The 25,424-nt window shown below is 38.1% G+C and overlaps 1 protein-coding gene across 11 annotated transcripts in view; it reads right to left on the reverse strand.

Annotated features, from left to right (window-relative positions):
• Positions 1-25,424, reverse strand: part of ZBTB20 (zinc finger and BTB domain containing 20) — a 675,920-nt gene that overhangs the window by 199,161 nt on the left and 451,335 nt on the right. For all 11 annotated transcript variants that reach the window (XM_072993815.2, XM_072993818.2, XM_072993813.2 and 8 more), the window contains one exon: positions 11,220-11,280. The gene's annotated coding sequence lies outside the window, so the exon portion shown is untranslated. The remainder of the gene's footprint in view (positions 1-11,219; positions 11,281-25,424) is intronic.

A 25,424-nucleotide genomic window follows, 5' to 3' on the forward strand; every position in this document is an offset into this window, starting at 1 on the left:
AAAAATTAAAATCTATGAAAACCGAACATCCTTGTAGCACTTCATGTAATAAGTGGAATAATCATCTTACTTGTATGATATGCCCCTTTTTACTTTTATATCATGAGTTTTCAGTGTTGCATTCATGCGAAATGCTTGGTGAAACCAAAAAGAGATACCAAGACAGAGCCACCTAAAACTGACAAAATAATCTATTATCTATTATTATTGTTATTGTTGTTGTTGTTGTTGTTGTTGTTGTTGTTGTTGTTGTTGTTGTTGTTGTTGTTGTTGTTGTTGTTGTTATTTCTTAACATCTTTTATTAGACGTAAATGCAAACTACAGAATATAGAATTACATAAACTAAACTATAAAACTACAGAGCTAAAGTATGTAAATTCTATTCAACAGTGGTTGCAAGAATAATCTGATCTACAGCCTGCCTGGCAAACCCAATAATAATAATAATAATAATAATAATAATAATAATAATAATAATAATAATAATAATAATAATAATAATAATAATAATAATAATAATAATAATAATAATAATAATAATAATAGTATCAATATTGGTATCTCTGTCTTCAGTGTGGTCTTGTGAGCAGCTTGCTGACTTTGATATGAAGATAAATGTACCCTTCTCTCACTGAGACCAAATCTGTAAAAACCTTTAATACTGTCTCTTTTTTTAAAAAGTACTCTTTTAGCACTGTTTTATAAGTGAAGAAAATTTCTATAGGAAGCAAGTTAAGCATTCAAACAATCAATAAAATTACATTCTCTTCACTAAAGAAATAAAAGAATGAATAAGTGATCCACAATTTGCTTTCTTTTAATGGAGTGCTTTATTTGTTACTTGAAGCTGCCACCTCTTCCTTATAATAGGGCTGGCCTAAATTTATACAACCGTTAATCTAAATTAAAGATCCCAGAATACACACTTCTCGATGTGACACTTATCTTTTCAGAACTAGTCAAAGTACTTCAAACTATTTCTCAGCATTATTTTTCAACCAATAAAGACTTGAAAAAACTAATGAAATACAGAGACCTGGCAATCAAAATGTCTTCCCTCTGAAAGAAACACACTTCAGTGGCCCCAGTAGTCATTGGAGCTTTGGAAACAATATCAAGACATTTCACACAGTACTATAAGCAATTGCAGATCTCAGAAATGGCTAAAACTTGTATCTGTTATATAATACCAGTCAATGTTTTTATAATCTTGACTGTGCTTGAAGTTTAACAACAACAACAAAACAACAACAACAACACAAAACACCACCACCACCACCACCACCACCACCACCACCACCACCACCACCACCACCACCAACAACAACAACAACAACAACAACAACAACAATAATAATAATAATAATAATAATAATAATAATAATAATAATAATAGAAGACTTCTCTGGTCAAATTATCTGGTCTTTTCAAAACCTGAGTTGTTGAACTGATTTTCTTATATCTGGATCAGTTAGAAAAACTTTTCTTCTGCTACAATCTGGTCTCTTTAGATATATAGTGCTGATCCCTATACAATCCACAGCAGGCTCCAAACTTCACATCATTAGATTACTCATTATGGTGGTGGTGGGGAACTGCTGTGTGCTCTATAAGAAGATAGGTCATCCTATAAATTAATTTAAAAGAAGAGGTTTGTCATAGATCTTCATAGGACATAGATCTTCACCCCTCCCCCAAATTTGACTGCATTCAGTTCACACTATATTATATTACACAACTCCACTAGTTTTATGGGTGTATTCCCGAGCTTATTAAGCTGGCTGTAGACAGGTCAGTGAAAACTGAATAGCAAAAGAGTGTTATCCAATGAAGCTGAATTCTTTACAAGTTGCAAAAAGAATTTATTCACAGAGTATGAAATTAAACTTTAAAATTCTTTATCATAAAATACAATAATAGGTAATATCATAGACAGCTTTAAAAAGGGACCTGGCATATTCATGGAATATAAGACTTTCAATAGATACTAAACTGTTCAGTATTATTTTCTACCAAATTAAGCTTTGATGTGTTAAAAATTGAGTAAAATCAAGTGTGAGTCACGTGAGTTTTAATTTGTTGTGTGTTTACATTTCTTCATTTAAGACAAGTGATGAAGAGGTTTCAGCATGCAGTGTGTATCTGTGCATGCTTTGTCCTTTAGGGTGGAATAGCTACCACAGTAAAGGGCGGGAAGGCAGCTGAAGTGAAAAATACTTTATGTACCTCCTCTCTGCCCTTTATTGCAGCGGGGGCTGCTCTGCCTTAAGGATGTAGCACGCATACACACACACACCACATGCTGAAACCCTCAAACCCTGCCCCTTTGCCTAGAAGCAGTGGTTGTTTGGTTCCCCGCAAAGTGCTATTCTGTTTCGGCCCTCGATAAAACAGTGTGTTAGGACACAACGGCTGGGCATGCTTAGCCTTTAGAAAAGAAGACTGAGGAGAGATATGACAGCACTTTTCAAATACTTGAAAAGTTATCATTCAGAGGATGGGCAGGATCTGTTCTCACTTATCCCAGAGTGCAGGACACACAACAGTGGGCTCAAGGTACAGGAAGCCAAATATTTTCCAGATATCTGGTAGAAAAAAAGTCCTATGAGACACAGCACCTAGCATATATTGTTTGATCCGTACTCTTGCACAAATCAAACAAGAGGTTGGACTCAATGGCCTTATAGGCCCCTTCCAACTTAATGAATCTATGATTAAAAAAAGAAAAAGCAGGAAGTGGGAACTGACCTACTGGGTGGGTGCTTTGAAAAAGCCTCTTTGTGGAAAATGGCCACTAGGCATTTTGATTCACATAAGGGGAATCAATTCATTAGAATCCAACTCAAAATAAATGGAGTAGTAGTAGAATAACTTGCTTCCCTGGCACATTATTCTGTGTGTGCACATACCTCGTTTGTATGCCAACATTTAAATTGTTTTTTTTTTTAAAAACAGAACCCAGTACACCAGTGGTTTTTTTTTATTGTCAGTTGGATCAGTTTCTATCAGATAATATGCCTCTCAACACTAGTTTCTGAGGAACCTGAGCACAAAAGTACTATTTTACTCACGCCCTGCTGCTTGGCTTCCCACAGGTATCCAGCCTAGGGGGTATGAGAGGGATTGGCTCAAAGAGGCCTTTGCTTAAATCAGCATAGTTTTTTCTATATCTCATATTCTTAGCAAAACATGCCAATTTTTTTTTATTTCCCAGTCTCTGTTTTAGTATGGCCAGAAACCTATTGGTCTTTTCGTAAAGTTTGCGTAACTTGTTGCAGTAACAATGCATGTTACAATGCACTTGGGTATGTCTCAGTTGAGAAGCATAATAGCATTAGCCATGGCAAGTTACATAAAACCTGCCTATCACGCCAAGAGGATTTTGGCCAATAAGTTTTCCAATTACGTCATAAAGACCTAATGCTACATGCATTTGTTTTGATCTGGTTATCTGTTAAAATAGAAGAAATTATATTTAGCCTCAATAAATGCATTTGAACATCTTAACATTTTCTTTGTTTTAACAATAGAGAGTCAATGTAAATCTCAGCTGCTTGTTATCCTTCCACTAAGTGCACTGCAAATATTTGTTAAGCATTTGTACAAGTCTACTGTGGAATGTATTTATATTTATACACAAAGTCACATTCAGTATAAGAACATCAGGAAACTGAATTCTCTCTATGAATAAGGTTGGCTGGAATAAAGCTTGCTTTAAGAAAAACAAAGGAAGACAAAATTCAACTTTTAAATGGATGAAGGCACTAAACTGAAGCATACCATGGGTATGTCCACAAAAAAGTATAATCATGATTTTCACAGAAATCAGTGAAAGACATGCAATAAAAGTAGTTTTGAGTTTTAAAACTAAACTCCAATTAACATCCATCATGAATTTCCAGCTGTCAAAATAGAATCCTCAATCAAGATAAATCTCTATTTTGAGAAAAGCATCTTCAAAGAATGAGCTGGAGAGTGAGCTGCAGAGTACTGCTGTAGAAGCATCACATTATTGCTTCTGCGGGCAAGAAGGCTGGGAAAAGGGGGAATCTCTGAGAATAAGCAAAGTTTGAAAAAAGCACCAGAAGGAGTTAAGTTTATCTTTATCCATACATCAGCTACTTGCATTTGGTGTGAATGTTTTGATTTAATGGTGACATAATATGTTATTAATTATAATTTGCAATGGAATAATTGGCAAAATACAAATCGTCCCTGAAGGATTTGATACAAGATCCATGACAGTGAATTCTCTATTGATATTACTAGTGGGTTTTCTGCTGTCATTAGTCCTTGATGAATCCACTGATTTTATTCAGTCTGAGTTACTACACTTAAAGGTAAATGTTAAAACACGTGAATGACTTTATACAAATAATGAAACAGCACTTCTCCCTCTGATCCCAAATAGGACCTATGCCATACAAATACATATTATAAGCTACAATTACGCTGAGAAAACTGAAGAATGAGACCCAGCATGGGGTTTACAAAATGTCACAATATCATACAGGGAAGACTCCTCCCATTCATGAAACATTCTGATTGTCTGGCTACAAGTCAGTCATTTTCTCTCAGCCTATCAACCTCCCAGGACAGTGATGAGGGTAAAAGGGGATAATGAAACAACGAACACCATGTATACCACCAAGGGATGCTCAAAGATTTTGTTCTTTCTTAATTTTTTACCAGACACAATCTGATTCACAGCTCACAGATCAGACACACTTATTCCTCAACTTTCACAATTTTCTGAGCTTTTTAGAAATTTTTGTTTTAAAAAAGTACAACCATACCTGGCATGTGTATTTTAGAATAAAATAAATATAAACATGTGTATATTTTTTGCATTTTAAAAAATACATATATTCATGGAAAATGGGACGTAACAGATTTGTGAATAAATGAACATATTGACTAGCAGCCTTGAATAACAGATGAAATTAAAAATTAAATAAAATAAAACAAAGGGGACCTGATGAAATAAAAATGTAATAAAATAAAATAAAGGGAACCTATGGACAAATAAATCCTACAAATCTATTAATCCAGTTTACTGGATCCCCCGTGCATTAAGTTATAGGAACACAGAAAATGTTCTATAGCAGATAAACCATCATAATTCAGGAAACAATTTAGCAAATAAATCCACTCCGGATGGCCCAAACAACTTAAGACCCTAATTTAGGACATCAGTTTAGAACACACTTTAAATCTGCAGTCATGGCACAATTAATGAAATTATGAGTTGAAATTTAAAGCAAACTGAATATATGAATTATGAAAGCACGAAATATTGAAAAGTTGGCACACACTGTACTAATGAGCACATTTGGTGATAGTTAATAAAAGCAATTATTGAAATTTTGCTTGTTATTTATTATTAATAATAAGGTAATTACTTTAAAGGTCCAGTAATTCATATAAATAGGCTACTAATGTGAGGAAATGACCCTGAGAGATGAATTAAGTCATTAGTTGATTGGTTCTTATTAGTAATTATATCTTCCTTTGGGAGCCTCAAGATTCCTCATGAGTGAGCCAGTAAATCCAGAGTGTTCTGATAATGTTCTTAGAACCCCTTTCAATTATAACAATGTAATTGTACCGGATCAGGGGACATTAGATGGATATAGGAAAACATGTGAAAGCTAAGTTCACATCATACTGTAAGAAAGCTATATTTTCACTAGGATTATGAATATAAGTGCATCTCGGTTCCACAGGTTTCTACGGAATTTTCTGCATTTTTGGTTCCCTTCCTAGCCACCAAAATATCCCATTTCTTCCTGCAAAATTCTGTACATAATTCTGTAGAAGTGGTGAAGGAAATAATGTGATTCTCTGCAGAATTCCTTATTAGCACCAAGATAAATCTTACCTACTGCTATACAAGTAAACAATGAATGTTCAACAGATAGCTTGAGCATCAGTCATTATGGGTCATTAACTGGCCATTAAGAACAAAATATCAAACAATGACCTCTGTGATGACCCTTTGCAGAGGTAAACCTACTCAGCTAAAAGAAATTTATCCCCCCAACTCTATCTGTAAGATTTAGTATGCTGTTATATTATTAGATTATATCACAAAGCATTTTGAATATATGATTATATTACCTATATGCTTCAACACAAAAGCATTGTGTTGCCAAGATTAAGTTTGAGAGGTGTATGCTGCTGGGGTCTAAAGTATTCTCCACATCAGTATTTTTATATCTTTTGCCTGCTCTTGTCAATTTCAAGCTCCTAGGGTGCTCAGTTTCAAAGATTTGTGTACTATGCCATACACTGTATTTGAAACTGACAGTGTAAGACCCTGAAAGTGACAGTACCCCCCCAAAAAACAAAACAACCCCCCACAACCTATTGATGACAATACTTTAGCCCCAAGCAATGTAGGGCTTTCAAACTTAATCTCCTGCAGGAAATCTTCCTGTGTCCATGGCGGTCCTAAGGGATTCCCTCCAAGGACAAAATGTGAAAAATCTGTAAGATAAAGAACCCCCCCCCAAAAAAAATAATGGTTTGAACTCTAAATTACTTACAACCAACTTTCCATATAAGATTATTTGATATAAAAGTTCATAATATCATAAGATATACCAGCGGAAACAAAGTCTGCTTCATTGTGTCCCCACCCCTGACATCTCAGGTGAGCAAATGAAACACATAAAAAATTTCACTTGAAATTCTTCTGCTTTTCTTATTTGAGCATGTAGAGACAATATTAATGAATACAGTAGGATCAGCTTACAGACCAGGGAACTAAGATTTGAATGATTTTAATGAGTTAGTTATTCCTACATGCAACAATTGCAAATTCCACCAGTACTTCCTCATGATTATAACTATTTATTCTACATACAATGGAAGTAAAAATGTGATTTTATAACAAAGGTTTATTACTAATGGCAGGAGATATGTCAAATGTTCAAGCTGGATTCGGAAAAGGAATAAGCACCAGAGATAAGCACTATGTTGGCCACTGTAGCATACAAAAAAAAAAAAACTCACAAGAAAATCAGTATGTCCTTTACAGACTATAGGACACAGCATGGAGAAACAGTGGTTTCCCATCAGCAAAAGAGTCAGAAAAGGAAGTAGTCAATCTCTCTATCTGGTCAATCTATACACAGAACATATACAGAACTGTTGATGAAATTCAGAGGAATTAAGAAGGGAAATGGGTGGACAAAACAGCTATAACTTGATATATACAAATGACAATGTTCTATTGGCAGAAAATAGCAATGGCTTGAAATGACTAATATGAAGTCGGATCACAGTTGATCATTAAATGTAGTCTGAATTCTGTTGTGCATCTCTGTGTATTCAAGACGAATTACATCAGCAGCAGCAGCAGCAAATTGCTGCTGACTAAAGGCTTCCTTTGATACTGTTGGGGTTCGTGAAACTTGTACATTAAACCACCAAAGGAAGCCTTTATACCACATTTATAATGTACTGGCCCAAATCCTCTTGTGTAGTTATGCCAGTGTAACACAAACATGTTTATAGGGAAAATGCTGCTACCTAACTATCCGTTACATGGCCACTTTCACTATTAGTGCGCAAAGGAGACATGTCTATGGTGTTTTCTTAACATAAGTCAATTTGCCACCAAAAGTTACCTTGTTTAAGGTATGTATGTGTAACTATGCAAGTGGATTTGGGGCATTATGTAAAAAAGGGATTCTGCACAAACAAGTATTTATTACTGAAAGAGAAGAAGAATAGTTCCCCTAGACTTTTTCTATTTGTTTTTCTCCTTCTTCAGCAGGAAATCACACATCAACCTTGGTATTGTGAATAAACGTTATCACTTCTCTGAAGTGAAAGACTGCATGACTTAATTGTGAGGAAGAATTGTCTAAATATAAAACTTTTCTACTGTAGTATCTCACTAAGGCTGGGAATGTTTAACTTGATTTATAAACTAATGCAACAACCTTTGTCAATTGTTAATTTGTACCCATGAAATACAAACGGATGATGTTTGAAACAGAAAATATACAGTGGTGCCTCGCTTAATGATTACCTCGTTAAAGGACGAAACCGCTTTACAATGAAGTTTTTGTGATCACTATTGCGATCACAAAACAATGTTCCTATGGGTAAATTCGCTTAATGATGATCGATTCCCTGCTTTGGGAACCGATTTTTCGCTAGATGGCGATTTTAAAACAGCTGACTGGCGGCTCTAAAATGGCTGCCCGCTATGCAAAATGGCTCCCCGCTGTGCTTTAGGACGGATTCCTCGCTTTACAAAAAATGTTACTTCTGGTATTGAACAACAAGCTTAAATTTTAAAGGTGTAGTTTTAGATAACTACCTAGGGATAACTATCTCTAAAAATTGTGTTGTTATGCTCCAATAAGTTGCTCCCAGGACCTTCAGGGTATGTAAAATGTCCAAAGAATGATTTTCTATTGCTATAACCTTTCTTTATATATCAATGACTTTCCATCACAAAGTGGAGATCTGAATATTGTACAAGTCTCTGGAGTCCTGGTCTTTCACTCTATCCAGTATGGCATACTGGTTTCTCCCTAATATTTTGGACAACATGAATTAATTATTATCCCAGTGAAGTCTGTAAGGGATTCTTTGATATAGCAACCTACAGTATGTTTACTGCCAAATGTTTTTCTTTCTGTTTGTAAACAGATGGCACTTGAATTCATTGTGGTTCAGTTATATTATTAAAGGGTTTGGCCACTGCTGTTGGAGACAATGTGCAGGGTTGGAAACTTATGAACACATGTGATACTCATGTCCTTCAATAAATTCCTGTTGGGTGACGACAATCTATGATGAAGACTACTGAGTACATAATTCAGATTTCTCCCACATTGTTTTTTTTTTCTTTCACTATGTCTGGATGATAACGTAATACATAAAGATGTACTGTGCTATATTTATATTTTGTTTGTTCACTGCCACTTTCAAAATTGTCCTTCACTGGATAGAGACCCAAAGTTTCTCCAGATAATCAGAGAATCTCATTATGATGTCTTTGTTGTTGTTGTTTAGCAGTTAAGTCGTGTCCGATTCTTCGTGACCTCATGAACCAGAGCACACCAGGCCCTCTGATCTTCCACTGCCTCCCGGAGTTGGGTCAAATTCATGTTGGTAGCATCAATGACACTGTCCAACCATCTCATCCTCTGTCATCCCCTTCTCCTCTTGCCCTCACACTTTCCCAACATCAGGGTCTTTTCTGGGGAGTTTTCTCTTCTCATGAGATGGCCAAAGTATTGGAGCCTCAGCTTCAGGATCTGTCCTTCCAGTGCGCACTAAGAGCTGATTTCCTTCAGAATGGATAGGTTTGTTCTCCTTGCAGTCCAGGGGATTCTCAAGAGTCTCCTCCACCACCACAATTCAAAAGAATCAATTCTTCGGTGGTCAGCCTTCTTTATAGTCCAGCTCTCACTTCCATATATTGCTACTGGAAAAACCATAGCTTTGCCTATACAGACCTTTGTCGACAAGGTGATGTCTCTGCTTTTTAAGATGCTGTCTAAGTTTGTCATCGTTTTCCTTCCAAGAAGCAGGCGTCTTTTAATTTCATGTCTGCTGTCACCATCTTCAGTGATCATGGAGCCCAAGAACGTAAAATCTGTCACTACCTCCATATCTTCCCCTTCTATTTGGCAGTAGGTGATGGGGCCAGTGGCCATGATCTTAGTTTTTCTAGTTTTCTTAGTTTGTCTAGCCCTAATCAAAAAATTAACACAGGCAATAAGGATAATAATCTTGGAACTGTAGAACTAGGAGGGACCCTATGGATCATGAAGTCCAGCTCCTGTCAAGGAGGCATTGCAGGGAATTGAACTCCCAATCTCTGGTTCTGCAGCCAGATACCTAAACCACTGAGCTATCCAGAAAAAGAACAATTAACCCACCTAGTGTCTGAAAACACAAGCTAAGACCATGTTTAACACTGGCAGATGAGAAATAATTGTTGCTGTTATTGCACAAGATTAATCTGATTGATGTTGCATCTTTCTTGAACCTACAGGACTATGAAGTTAGTAAGGAGATGGATAGAGAGCAGGAGGAGGAGGGATCGATTGGCTTATTATTTGACTGTTATTAAGATCATGATCAGAAGGTATGGCAATGCCCAAAAATGGCAAAAAGGGAATTTAACATCAAGATCATAGGGGAGGCCATGAACTGACAAGGAGAGTTTTTCCAGGTGGTTTACGACCTGACTAACACTGGTCAATTAGGGCCTTGCTCTGATTATTCCAGCAATCAGTTTGCAGCCTTCTGCAGTTCTGGGACAAAGAAGTACACCTTTAAAAAATGTCCAGATCTCTGAGATCTATTGGAAGGGCTAATCTAGGCAAGATCATGTAATAATGGGCTCAAGTTACAGGAAGCAAGATTTTGGCTGAATATCAGGAAAAACGTCTTAATGGTTAGAGAAGTACAACAATGGAACCAATGTGTTCTCTGTCTGATGACATTTTCACCAAGGAAAGGTAGAATCTAACAAACATTGCTATCAGCTCAGAAAAAGCCATGCTTGCTAAAGTAGCAACACCTACAATAGCTACAATAGCTGCAACAGAACAAAAATTTACGACAGATGTTTTAAACCGTATCAATAAATGGTTTTTAGTAGATTTCATTTTCTCTAGAAGCAAATATTTTCCAAATCTGGTGAGTCTTAATTGTCAATTGAAGAATAATCCATCTCAAGCTACTGTAGTTAAGTCAAAAATTCTAAAGAGGGGTACAGATTATATAATTGTCCCTGCTAAGCATAAAGCCCCAGCACTTTGACTACACAAACACTTCAGTCACACAAGCCACTGTAATACGAACAGCCTCAACAATAATGGATAATTTTTCAAAAAACCACTCATTTTATAATTCAGCACTTTTTGCTTTTTAATTTACAAGCCAAAAGGTCAAGAAAGGAATAGAAAAGGCAAATAATAGGACAGTAATTTGTGGCACAGTTTTGAATCCTCCCTTCTGTAAAAGAGAAAAATTCAACAAAACTACCAAAAAACTCAAGAGCAACGGAACTTAATTGTTTCATAAGAGGTTATCTACAAAATGTGCATGCCAGATCAAGGAGAGACGACTCACTGAATAGCCATGGATACCTCACGATTTCCAAAACTCAGAGTGTAGCTTCTAGCTGGAAACATATATGATTTTACATTTTTCCTTGCAGAGTTCTACAAAGATGACTTACCTTACAGAAAACAGTTTTGTGTCTGTTTGGTGCTGTGTAATTCTGAACTGCTTGCAGTTTTCTGGAACAGAAAAAAAGTTAAAAAGAGAGTATGATGATTCTGGAAGATTTGGTGGAATTGGCTGTCAAAATGATAAAGCAGAAAAAGCTTTTACAGAATATGTTCATGATAAAAAAACCTGTAACAATGTATAAAAGTATGGAGTAGATTTTGTCATGGCTAAGGAAAAAAGCGCTATCATTAATTTAGACACTAAATGTAAGACTCTGCGAAAATATCCTTGGGATAGATCACAGAAATATATTCTTGGCCAGATAAATGGAACCTGGCAAATCCCAGTTTTTGTTACATGCTTTATAAAATGCCACTGAGTTTCTGCAGTCTGTCATCTCCAATACGTGGTTAAAAAAAAGGATTTAGTTATTTTTCCAGTATCTAACCATGATTTTAGTGAAGGATATGTATGGCCAAAATGAAAAATAAGGCTCCAAGCAAGATACTTTTTAAATACTTCATTATTATTACTCCTACAGTATTTCTGATGTGCAAAACTGCCTTGTTTTAGACCACATGATATAAAACTTGGCACAAACAACTGATGCAAAAATAATGCTTTAATTTCCCCAATAGACTGTTTGCCTGATCATTCATATTAACACCGCTTTGTCTCCACAGTTAAGATCCCAGCAAAAGATCACTAAAATATTTCTGGTTCGAAATATATTTTTCAGTTTTTAGACTCATCTGCAAATACACTATTAACCGTGTCTGATAAGGGAACAGACAATTGATTTTATTTTTAGTAACAATAATTAATTAACTAAGCAAAGTTAAAAATATCCATCCACAAACGATAGAAGTAGGAGAAGTTCAATTCTTTAAAAAATAAAATAAAAGCAATACCTTGGGTTATTGAATGTGAGGTATTGTGTTTCTGTCTCCACGGTTAAAATGCCAGGAAACAGCCCAATATTGCTGCACAATATTATCCCTGCATTGCCATCAGGAAAAAGGATACCAGGCTTGATATAGCTAAGGGTAGTTTGAATGTTGGCAACACCAATGGCAGCAGTGAAGATAGTCTACAGGACATCTTTTTTTTTTTTTACACTAGTTGAAAAACATCCCTGACAATTGCTTTGTGTTTGGGTGAGGAATGGGTAACTGATTTTAAAGAGTCAGCTTCTGGAATTTTCTCTTGTGTGGTGTCACTTTATGAATGGCAGTGAGCACAAGTACACTATATCCCATTCTCAACTGGGTTTTTTGGGCATGGCCATAAATACAATATGAACGAAATATAGGCCAAATCAGGATTGTATAATGAAACCTATAATAATAATATAATTTATTGTCATTGTAAGTATATACACAGTATACCATACAACGAAATTCACATAAGGTGATGTGTGAAGAACTGTTTCCAGTCTGTGCCCCCCTTCAAATGTCTCAAGGCTCCTATGAGACAGGTTGCCTCAACAGAGGAAACCACAACTGTTAATTTACAAGAGCTGAGCAGAACGTAATACAAAAGGCAAGATTGCTAGGAAGGAGGGTGCAACAGGAAGAGAAAACAACTTAAAATAAGATGCTGTTAGTTTTCAAGTTCTGAGCAGAGCAGTTAATGACAGGGCATTTTGGACTTGAGTCAGTAACACATATAATCCTCACACATTAGAAATCTTTGGAGTTTTTCTTAATTACCAAACAATTTAATAGTGACAAGATGAGTGGAATAGGCACCTAAGCTCTGCTGACATCAAGGCAGACCACCCCCAGCCACAAAGCAAAAAACAGTACTGTAATTTCACCCTAAATATTTATTTTATATTTTAATATATATTTTAATTTTCACACTATTTAAACCATTTATCCATTAAAAATAAACTCTTTTTAATGTCTGTTTGGCCAGGAAGGAGTTTGAAAATTCTCCTCCTACGAGTCATTTAATTTGGTCCTGATTGGCAGTGTCAAAAGTTCAAATCTCCCTTTAGCTCTCAAGATGAAACAATGTTAACATTTGTACAGTGGTGCCTCACATGACGACGTTAATTCGTTCTGAAAAAAATCGCTGTTGAACAAAAACGTCGTTGGGCGGCCATGTTTTTCACCCCGTAGCCATTTTGAAACCACCGATCAGCTGGCCGAAAATCATCGCTTTGTGATAATCGGTTAGCGAAACAGGGGACCGATCATCGCAAAGCGAAATTCCCCCATAGGGAACATCGTTTTGCGATCGCTTTTGCGATCACAAAATCTTCGTCGTGATGCGATTTCGTCGTCAAACAGAGTGCTCGTAATGCGAGGCACCACTGTATTGATAGCCAGTTTATAAGACAACCAAAGAGTCAGTTTTTCCCCTTGGAAATGGCTGTTTTTCAGAGTTACTTTTATAGTTTGTGATGCCTGGATTAATTTCAAATTTAAAAAGAGGGGGCTGAGACTAACTATTCCATTTGAAGATAAGCAAGTTAGGTCTTTCCAATGCATTTTATCTTTTGAAAAACTGCAGACAAAAAAGGTCTCTGATGTCTGTGGTGGGGGAGGAAGAAATGTTACTTTTTTTTAAAAAAAATTGTAACTCAAAAACCGTTGGCCCAGACTCCCCCAAATTTGGTACTGATCAAGAAGAGACTGTTTGCTACATGTGTGCCACATTTGGTTCTGAATTCAGTTTAAAAGTTATAAATTTTGTTTGAATTGCCCCATGATTTGAATTGCCTTATGGAATGGTTGTTTGCCTTGTTGCACATTATCTATTGCTGCACTCCTGTGCAGCAATAATACTGACAATAATAAAGCAAATGGTCAAGGTACATCTACAGTTAAAGGAATGACAAATGATTTAGATACTGGGGCACAGAAGGAATGTTCCCTACAGAGCAGAAAGCATTCAGAGTACACTTGGGCATTTCCATGACAATGGCATTCAGCTGGCTTATTGTTCCAATCCAGAAGCAGTGCACTGTAAACATGTTGATGAGCAAAATGACCCAACAGTTCTTTTTAGGCCCACAAATGACAATAATTTATATTGATATAGATTGTATCTATTCATCTAAAGAGGAACTCTTAGCTTCACTTCGCCATGAATGGAAATATGAGGTCCTCTATGTCCAATAAACTCACAAAGGAACTCACCAATATTGACCAAACATTCCTGGGATGTGTCTAGTTGCTGAGAGGTGCCACAAACAATATGTAAGTGCCACTTTTGTAAAACTAGCTAGTACAGTCCTCTCAGTGGACTATATTAAAGAAGACAACATAGGAAGCTTGACAATTGAACTGGCTGCATGTACAGTAACACTGATTTATAAACCACCTAATATACCACTGTGCTCTAAGAAACCATCTGATATGGAAAACCAAAACACTCACTTTCTAGTGGGAGATTTCAACAGCCATAGCAATATTTGGGACTATGAACACGATTATGACAATGGTTGTTATAAAATGGGTGGAATTCATTCGATGTGCCTTATACATGATCCTGAATTACTGAGTTCCTTTAACAGTGGCAGGTGGCAAAGAGGCTACAATACAGATCTAATTTTTGCTACAGGCCAATTTTTCTACTATGCCACTTTACAGAGCATTTCAACAAATGATATTAAATTATGTAGGCCCTAAAACTAAACCTCTTCTAATTCTAGAACAGGCATGCTTTAGACCTGGCAAGAGCTGTATGGCTTAATGCATCCAGCACTGTTGTACACATTATCTGATTTTTTTAAAAAATTATACCTCCTATGGAATGGTATAGAATGAGGTTGGTTGGGTGAGTAGAATGGGTCAGTACTGAATGTTCTGGAATCAAATCACCTATGCTCCTAATGCACTGTTGAGCTACAGGCTCACAAACAAAGATTAGATCTGGATTGTAGCCTCTCTGCCACCTGCCACTGTTAAATTAGCTGGGTAGTGTAGGATAAAGCACACTGAATAATTTGTCTAATTTATTCTAGGAATAAAACAGATCTGCAGAAAAAAACACTATTTAAAACATGGGTCAAGTTTTTCAAAAGTAAGAAAAGAATTTACTGTTCATAGAATGTAGAGTAATTGAGTTGGAAGGGGCCTATAAAACCACTGAGTCCAACCCTCTGCTCATTGGAAAGTTTGTAGTTATCTGCATACCATTTTCTCTCTAATGTTTGCTGCAGTCTGTTCAGAAAATCCCAGGCTGTCTAATGCATGGCAGGTCATTTCAATTTTTGATGTGTGTCTTGTTTTTGGAAACCACATTATATTCATACTGGAATGATTTAGCATATATCAACCATATTCCCTAATAAGGAAAAGAATTCTGAGACTACTACACATACACAGCACAGCCCCAAACACTGTCACCCCAATTCTCCTTCTGAAGAGCAAAAATTATATACTCTAAATTAATTCATCTTAGGTAAACAGCAAGGACCATATTATAAACAGCATTGAGTTCACTTCAACTTGTTAAACTTTTTCATCCCTATTCTTTATAAACACAAGTGGAAGAAATTAATGTATGTACATAACAGCAAATGTTCTCTCACCATTTTGCTTTTTAAAAAGCACTGGTTTTATCTTATATAAACAGTTGTGACGGAATTATAAACACCGTTATTCCACCTCTATGTTAATACTCTTATTATCTTGCATAAACAGAAGAGAACGAATATGTACATGACTCCAATCAATCCCCTTCTTACACAAAAACCTAGACTTTTTCTATCTTTTGTAAACAGTGGGGGAAGAATTAATGAATTAAAATGTAAGTTTCCTGTTTATATTTATCTTAAAGCCAAAATCCATGGTTGTCTATTCTAAAGGTATATACAAGCTGACAGTCATGAACAATGCTTTCCATGGGGTGTTTCCTAAAATACTGTATTCTCAATCTAGTAGAACTTGGAATTTAATATAATGAAACCTGATGCCACCAATTTATCCAGACCAGTGGAGAAAACTATGAAAAAGAAATCAAGCTTTTTGTTGGATACAACTCCTCTGAGATTAGATAGGTCTTTGTAACTTTCTTTTCTGTTTAAACTTCCAAGCAAAAGATGGATTTGTGCACTATGAACTGATGTATACACTCTGATGTATAGCGCACAAACACACAATTACAAATTAGAATGTCCAATTTGGATACTTGTCAAAAGTATGCCCTTGGATACTTGTCAAAAGTGAATCTTGTATATTTTCAGGATAGTAAAGATTTCTCTATACTGATGACATGCTAACAAGATAACATGCGGTGGATTATGGAGAAAGCCAGAGAGTTCCAGAAAAACATCTACTTTTCCTTTATTGACTATGTGAAAGCCTTTGATTGTGTGGACCACAGCAAACTATGGCAAGTCCTTAAAGAAATGGGAGTACCTGACCACCTTATCTATCTCCTGAGAAACCTATATGTGGGACAGGAAGCAATGGTTAGAACTGGATCTGAAACAACTGATTGGTTCAAAATTGGGAAAGGAGTATGACAAGGCTGTATGTGGTCCCCCGCCTTATTTAATTTATATGCAGTATACATCACGCAAAAGGCCGGACTGGAGGAATCCCAAACCGGAATTAAGATTGCTGGAACCTCAGGTATGCAGATGATACCGCTCTGATGGCAGAAAGTGAGGAGAAATTAAAGAACCTCTTAATGAGGGTGAAAGAGGAGAGCGCCAAAAATGGTCTGAAGCTCAACATCAAAAAAACAAAGATCAAGGCCACTGGTCCCATCACCTCTTGGCAAATAGAAGGTAAAGATATGGAGGCAGTGACAGATTTTACTTTCTTGGGCTCCATGATCACTGCAGATGGTGACAGGAGCCACAAAATCAAAAGACACCTGCTTCTTGGGAGGAAAGCAGTGACAAACCTAGATAGCATCTTAAAAGGCAGAGACATCACTTTGCCGACAAAGGTCTGCATAGCCAAAGCTATGGCTTTTCCTAGTGATATATGGAAGTGAGAGGTGGACCATAAAGAAGACTGACCACTGAAGAATTGATGCTTTTGAATTGTGGTGCTGGAGGAGACTCTTGAGAGTCCCCTGGACTGCAAGAACAAACCTATCCATTCTGAAGGAAATCAACCCTGAGTGCTCACTGGAAGGATAGATCCTGAAGTGGTGGCTCCAATACTTTGGCCGTCTTATGAGAAGGGAAATCTCCATGGAAAACATCCTGATGTTGGGAAAGTGTGAGGGCAAGAGGAGAAGGAGACGACAGAGGACGAGATGGCTGGACAGTGTCATTTAAGCTACCAACATGAAGGAAGACATGAGGGCCTTGCATGCTCTCATCCATAGGGTCACGAAGAGTCGGACATGAATTAATGACTAAACAACATGCTGATAAAGGTCAGAGTTGGAGTGGCAATATTTAGAGACGTCCTAATCGAATTAAGATATTATTAATAAGAATATAAGAATATTCACAAATTCCTTATTTGCCTCCAGTTAACACTTTTTCAACATTATGCAACACCTTGAGAAGAATTTTTCAAGCCTGATGAGATTCTTTTTCTCCAGAGCAAGAACAAGACATGCACTATTTGTTTTTTCTACCAAAATTACTGCAATTACATAGTGGTTGATACTGACAACTAAAGTAGATCTATTGAATCAGTGGGGGTTTGCTGGATCACACTTATGTAAATTTGAATGACTGAATAAACCTACTCTAGCTGCATATTACTGGCTTTTAGCTTTTGTCTCTGTGGCAATTTGTTTAAATCTAATGTCCATTCCTTTTAAGAAATAAGAGTACACACATTGAGAAAGTACAGATGATTGGCTGATTTATCAGTAAAGAAGCAATCAATCCACCAAAGCATCTGATACTTGAAGTCCACACAAGAAGACAACAGTGATTACAGTTTTGAGACATCTGTACAAACTGTGCAAGTCACATAATTTGGGCACTATATAAAGTTTACATAAAAATAACCAAATTAAAATCCACAAAACGTATTACGCATTTCACGGAGGGATGTGAAAATTAAAATTTTAACAAGGATGGGACTATGGGACTAAGGTGATGCCTGGATTACAAATTAATGAAATTGGACAGGAGAACTAAAAGATGAAACATGGAAAGTTATTTTTAGAGGAATTAATATAATGTCAGGTTGAAGACATTCATAACTGAGATATTAATAGAATGATGGTCTGAGTCATTGCATTATTCTACCACTGCTTATTTATAGATAGATGCAGTATATCATTCAGTTTATTATTCTTAAAAGTAACTTTCCAAAATTCCATCAAATCATTATAGCCTTGGTACATGGTCTTTATATTAAAACCAGTCATTCACAGTTGAGACATTAATGGTTAAAAGTCATTTACCTGTATCAGTTGCTGCATGGTTTCTTTGAAAATTTGGTATCATTCCTGAAGTACGCTGCCAGAAAATACCTGTTCAGTCAGACAAAATGCCTCTCTAGACTTTGTTGACACTACATTTCATAATGGGGAAAAGAAACAGTTTCTAACAATGCAAACCTATGGCTGAAATCCTGTTGCTTGCATAAGAAAATCTGTAACTTTAAGCTTGTTCCTAGCTGTCAAATAAAGAGTCTCTGCCACAGTTCTGGGGGTACATGTGCAGACTGACTTTGCTGTGCGCACATGCTGCTCAGAATCATGGCAAGGACTTACTGTTTGCCGGAACAGACCAGACCAAAAGTTACAAATTTTCTTATGTGTAGCAATTGGATTTCAGCCATTGCATGTTTATTCAGATCTAGGCACAATCATACTAAATGGAGCTGTTTCCACAGGTAACAGTATATAAGAACAGAAGTAGAAGTATTCAGTATTTTATTCCCTCATGGAGCCATGTATGTAAATACTATACGTATGCATTAAGATATACATAATGTGCATTTTTGCTCAGGATATCCCACACCATTTAAAAGGCATTTAGAATGACATTTTTTTTAAAAAAATTGAACAAATAGAAGGGTACTTTAGACCTGGAGAAATCCTGAATGGCAATGGCCAAATTCAGATATTTGGAGGATGCTCAAATCAAAGTGACACTCCTCCAAAGTGGACTAAATCCAATCTGAATATTCCTAAGAGTGCTGGATGACTCTGGGATTTAACTATCTGGTTGCAGAGACAGAGATACCCTGTTTCCCCCAAAATTAGACTTAACCTGAAAATATGCCCTTGTATGATTTTTCAGGATGCTCATATATAAGCCCTACCTCAAAAATAAGCCCCAGTTAAGTGAAACCCCTTCCTCCACCATTGTGCAGAAGCCTGAAGATGATGACATATCTGTATTTGAATAAACAGAAAGTGTTGTACATGAAAAAAAACATCCCCTGAAAATAAGCCCTAATATGTTTTTTGGAGCAGAAATTAATATAAGATCCTGTCTTATTTTTAGGGAAACACGGTAGGAAGTTTGATTCTCCACTGTGTCTCCTTGACAGGAGTTGGACTCGATGATCCATAGTGTCTCTTTCAGCTATACAGTTCTAAGATTATCTCTGTCTCTATATACATACACCTCTCTCCTTTTTTGAGCACAGTGAGTCGAGCTGAGATGTCCAGCGCTCCGTCTTGCCTGGTGATCCTGGACACCTTTCAGCCTGTTACGCCTGACACTGTCTCCAGGGCGCTTGACCGCTGTCGTGCCACCACCTCCTCTTTGGACCCTTGCCCGGCCTGGCTAATCAAAGCAGCCAGGCCGCTAACAACGGAGTGGGCCACGACTATAATAAATGGGTCTCTCCTTGAGGGCAGATTTCCATCTGCCCTGAAGGACACACTCATTAGGCCCATCAGGAAGAAACCTAGTTTGGCGGCGGACGAAATTGGCAACTACAGGCCCGTCGCCAATATTTCTTTCCTTAGCAAGGTAGTCGAGAGGGTGGTGGCCGACCAGCTTCAAGCGCTCCTGGATGAAACAGATGCCCTGGATCCATTCCAGTCGGGCTTCAGGCCGCGCCACGGCACAGAAACGGCTTTGGTCGCCCTGTGTGATGACCTATTGAGGGAGGCCGATAGGGGCAAAGTGTCCCTGTTGGTCCTCCTCGACATCTCAGCGGCCTTTGATACCATTGACCACGGTATCCTCCTGGGGAGGCTCTCCGAGTTGGGAATAGGTGGCCTGGCATTGTCCTGGCTCCGTTCCTTCTTGGAGGACCGCCCCCAGAGAGTTCAGCTTGGGGAGAGAGTCTCGGCCCCGTGGAGCCTCAATTGTGGGGTTCCACAGGGGTCGATTATCTCCCCAATGCTATTTAACATCTATATGAGGCCGCTGGGTGGGGTCATCAGGGGGTGTGGTGCTTCATGTCACCAGTATGCGGACGACACACAGCTCTACATCTCCTTTTCGCCAACCGCAGGAGAAGCCATTCTGTGCCTTCAGCGCTGCCTGGGGACTATACTGGAATGGATGCAGGAGAATGGGCTTAGGCTGAACCCGGACAAGACGGAAGTACTGAGGGTGGGCCCTCCCACAGTTGGGGATTTGGGAAACTCCCTCTCTTTTGGGGGGGTGACTCTCCCTGCAAAGGATGGTGTACGCAGCTTGGGGATCCATCTGGACCCGGTGCTCTCCATGGAGTCCCAGGTGGCGTCCGTGGTCCGCACCGCCTTTTTTCACCTCAGGCGGATAGCCCAGCTGCGGCCCTACCTGGATGTGGGGGCGCTCACCATCTTAGTACACGCGCTCGTAATCTCAAGATTAGACCACTGTAATGCGCTCTACGTGGGGCTTCCTTTGAGGTTGCTGCGGAAATTACAGGTGGTGCAGAATGCGGCGGCCAGATTACTCAGTGGAGTGAAAAAATTCCAACATATTTCGCCCACTCTGGCCGCATTGCATTGGCTGCCCATCAGGTTCCGCATCGACTTCAAAGTGTTAACGCTTACGTATAAAGCCCTAAACGGTTTAGGGCCTCGATACCTGGCGGAACGCCTACTCCCACCAAGTTCTACCCGGGTCACACGGGCGAGCCAGGAGGTGAGGCTGAGGAGCTTAACGCCGAGGGAGGCCCGAAAAGAGAAAACAAGAAATAGGGCCTTCTCGGCGGTGGCTCCTCGCCTTTGGAATAACTTACCTCCTGGCATTCGCGGAGCTCCCTCGCTGGGCACCTTTAAGAACTTATTAAAGACTTGGATGTTTCGGCAGGCCTTCTCTCCAGATTACTTTTGATTTTTTTTCTCTCCTTTATTGTTTCCCTATTTTTAATTGTTGTTGTAATTATGCTGTTTTATGTTATTGTATTTTATCTCTGTTGTTGGCCGCCTAGAGTAGTCCACCATGACTAGATAGGCGGGATATAAATTAAATAAATAATAATATAATAATAATATTTTAGATTTAACACAATGCCGTGTGTTTGGAAAAACTGGTAGTTTTCTCCCAAAGTTGCCTACACAAGAAAATCACTTCAGTGGGGAGAGAGGAAGAAAGGGAAGAGGATATTATGTTCTCATTAGTAGCCCCAGCTTCTAATCAAGCATAAAGGTTTTATCAAGGATTTCCAAACCAGCATCCTAGGTGAGGGAAGCTGAAGTAATACATTACAGATTGATTCACATTCTTTGCTAGTTAAAAATCAACCTGTTTTTCATTCATGAGAACTTTTTAGCTTTAAAGCAATCTTTCTGAAATATTACAGGTTTATTGTTTATGAAATTGCCTGTTGAACTAGATAGTTTCTGAATCAGTGTGAACTAAATCAGGCTGATTTCCAAAGCAGTGAACTGGAGTCCAACCCAAATGTTATGGTTGGCATATACCGCTATTAATTCTATGTACAACACCAGTTGAAAGAAGGCAACCTGAATTAGTCTAGAAAGAAAAACCAAAATACATATGGGGACATATTTTAAGCACTGGGAACCTTTAACTCAACAGCTTATAAATACGCTGCCATAATGCACCATAAGAGAAAGGATTCCCAAAATCATGAGGACAATACATTATCAGATTAATATTAATCTCTAGAGTGCTAGATTAATTTCCTGTCCATGTTAATGTCCTTTTGATTACTGCAGAAAATAATCACAGGAAAGAAGTCTTTCATTTGCAAAAAGTACCAAAGATTTAAAACATTAACAACTTTTAGAGCTTTTAGCCCAATATGTATAATTAAATACAAAAAGCTAGGTCAGTGACATGCTATCTTTTTCTTTTTGCGTGTTTTTTTTACATTCAGATGTTACAGAAATTTGGACATAAAGCTATACTGAATTAAGTACATTAATGCTAATAAAAGAACCAATCCAATATGAGGATTAGGAATGCAATTATGCTCATGCAAACAGAGATGCAATAGAAACTGCTATAATAATAAGAGACATAAGAAACTGCCTTCTACTATATCAGAGCATGTAGATCAACTGAATCAGTATGGCCCCCCAGCACAGATGCTACACTGACTTGCAGTGGCTCCTGAGAGTTTCAGACAGGTATGAGCATGTGTGCTTAGGACAGGTGTTTCTAAACCTGTGGGCCACCTGATTGTCGGTGCTGAAATAATAAGCCCTTATGGGGCATGAATGATCAGAGGATTGAATCTCACAACTTTGCTAGAAGGAACATTATTTTATGGAGACCTTATGGAACAGGTCCAAAATTGGTACTAATCAAAACATGAAAGAGTCCTGCATGCATTATTGGGGCTTTTTAATCAGTATGGCAGAATGTCTATTTAAGATACCCAAATGAGCAACAGAGATAAGATCAGAAGGTTTCACAAATAGATTTTAGTGAGACATAAGATGTGAATGAAATGCTTCCCTTGAAAGTTGTGGTGAGGAGAGAGGAAAGACTATGAAGGATTATGATATGAAGGATTATGATGTTAGTGAAAAGTCAACTTCTGGAGAGAAGAACTGGAGGAAAGAATTTGAAGTAATATTTAGAAAGACTACCTGGATAGTGAAGAACAGGGCGCGACAATCCAAGGCCGGAAAGACAGAAATCCAGTTTGGCGCTCACAAACATTAGGAAAAAGGCAGAGGAGGAGAGGCACAGGAATTGAGATAAGATCCCAAAAAGAAAAAAATGTGGGTATAGCTCACAATATAACTCAGCAAGATTCATTAGATAGAGAACAGGCATTGGGCTTACTTGATCTAATAGTGTACAGTAAAGGCCATGCCTGTCCATCTTCTAAGCAAATAGAAAGATGACAGCCTTGTCAACAGGTTATAGGACAAGAAGTCATAATTCTAAAGAACTAGATCAATAAAGATACTTGGATTACAGGCCTTAGTGCCCTGCCTGGAGGTGTCTTCCTCTGACAGCAAGAATCAGAATGATATGCTGCAGCTAGAAAGCTCTTAATAAAGAGAGCTCAAGTCCTCAGCTCAGGGTCTGTCTTTAAAGATGCCAGCGGCTGTAGTGGAGCTTGGAAACAGCCCACACCCTCCAGATGGAGGGGGCTCAGAAGCCACTGAGAAAGACGCACCCCCCCCCCAAAAAAAACCCTAGAGGGAAACAGGTCTCTTAATGCTGGACAGCAAGGCTCTACTGAGAGATAGTGCATGGCACTGAGACAGAATGCTTTGTGTGTGAGGTTCTTCTGATTGGCTGCAGGTGTAGATGGCAGCTGCCCAGCTGCAGCTGTCTAAGAATGCCATTTACCCCAAGCCCAGTTGCTGAGAACAATTCCAACTTTGCCTGTTTTGTTCCTTGCTTTCAGCTCTTCTGAAATGCCTGACTCACTGGCACCCTGCCACTCTGCCCTTGAAGCTCTACTAACTTGCTTCTGGCTACTCCTTGCTTGGATCAATTTATGATTGATGGCTTGATCTTGGCTTGCATTCCAACTTATTATTTGGCATGCTCCTTTGAACTGCTCCTTGTGTGTGTTGTTCTGGCTTGGCTTTCTAGTCTTCCTTCTCAACACTTTCTCAGAAACTGGCCCTATGTCTGTCATACTTCCCTGCCAGTTGGGCATTTACATCCATAGACCAAGCCTTGTTCTGTATGTCAGAATAAAATATATTTGTGGTACGATAAATATGATTACGTAACTTTTAGGATCTAATGAAAAGGAAGAAAAGCTGATGTCAGGGATTTTGTGGATCACATTCTTGAGATAAAGTCCATAGATATGTTGTCATATTGTACAAATATTAGCTTCTTTGGGAACCCAGTGTGGTATGGATAGTTTTGTCCATTTAGGTTCAAACCTTATAGAAACTCAGGAGGGCAGCAATGGCAAATCATTCCTCGAACACACTCAAGGAATGATTTACACACTTTTAAATCTCTATAAAGGTAACCATAATTCAGAAGTCACTTGATTGCACGTAACGACAACTATTAGCATCTTTTACCATTCATTCTTACCTGCCAGGAATGAAGCTGGGTGCTAGAAAGGGCTTTGTTGTTGTTTTTTAACCAACTTTGAAACTGATAGACTTCCTTTGGTCTTTTAAACTTTTCATGGTACTCAGTAAAAACCAAATAGTTAAAAATCTAAAATGTTTATAAGCATAAGTGCCTTGGAATTGAGAGAAGTGAACAGTGGGAATGAAGCCATGCTATAAAAATCAGAAAAGAGATGGCTCAAAGCACTGCCATCTTCTTTAACTCTAGAATCTAACAAGCAACTAAAACTTAAAATAGGCCTTAGGTATGCACAATATACAGTGGTATGTATTCTTGGTTCTTCTGTACAGCATGGAATTAAAGATTTTAAATGCACAATATTATTTGAAGCATCTGAAATATGAATGTATTGCAGGAGCTAAGAATTCATTGGACTGAAAAGGTAAACCAGTGAAGAAGTACTAAAGCAGATGAACAAAGGTTAGGAATTCATAAAATGACAGGTTATTCACCTGTAATTGTAGTTCTTTGAGCGGACCTCTGTGATTCATACCCTAGGTAATCCGCACATGCGCAGAGCCTCATCAGATCATTCTAGAGCTTCTGTGGTAGCCAAAAACATACATCAGTGTAGACCCCTCCCCGTCAATATATGTCCCTTGGTGCCAAGACTGCCTTTTTAGTTAGGTCAACCGCCACATAGATAAGCATGGTGTGACAGTGGTGAGGTTGGGTCCAGGATGTATGAATCACAAAGGTCCACTCAAAGAACTACAATTACAGGTGAGTAACCTGTCGTTCTTCTTCGTGGCCTCTGTGAATCACATCCTGGGTGACTAACAAGCTGTCTTACTTGCAGGAGGGTGTCACTCCAAGGTAGAGGATAACAGAGCATATCCAAAGGCGGCA

Source organism: Pogona vitticeps, chromosome 3, assembly GCF_051106095.1.
Source record: "Pogona vitticeps strain Pit_001003342236 chromosome 3, PviZW2.1, whole genome shotgun sequence".
In the NCBI taxonomy this organism is placed as follows: Eukaryota; Metazoa; Chordata; class Lepidosauria; order Squamata; family Agamidae; genus Pogona; species Pogona vitticeps.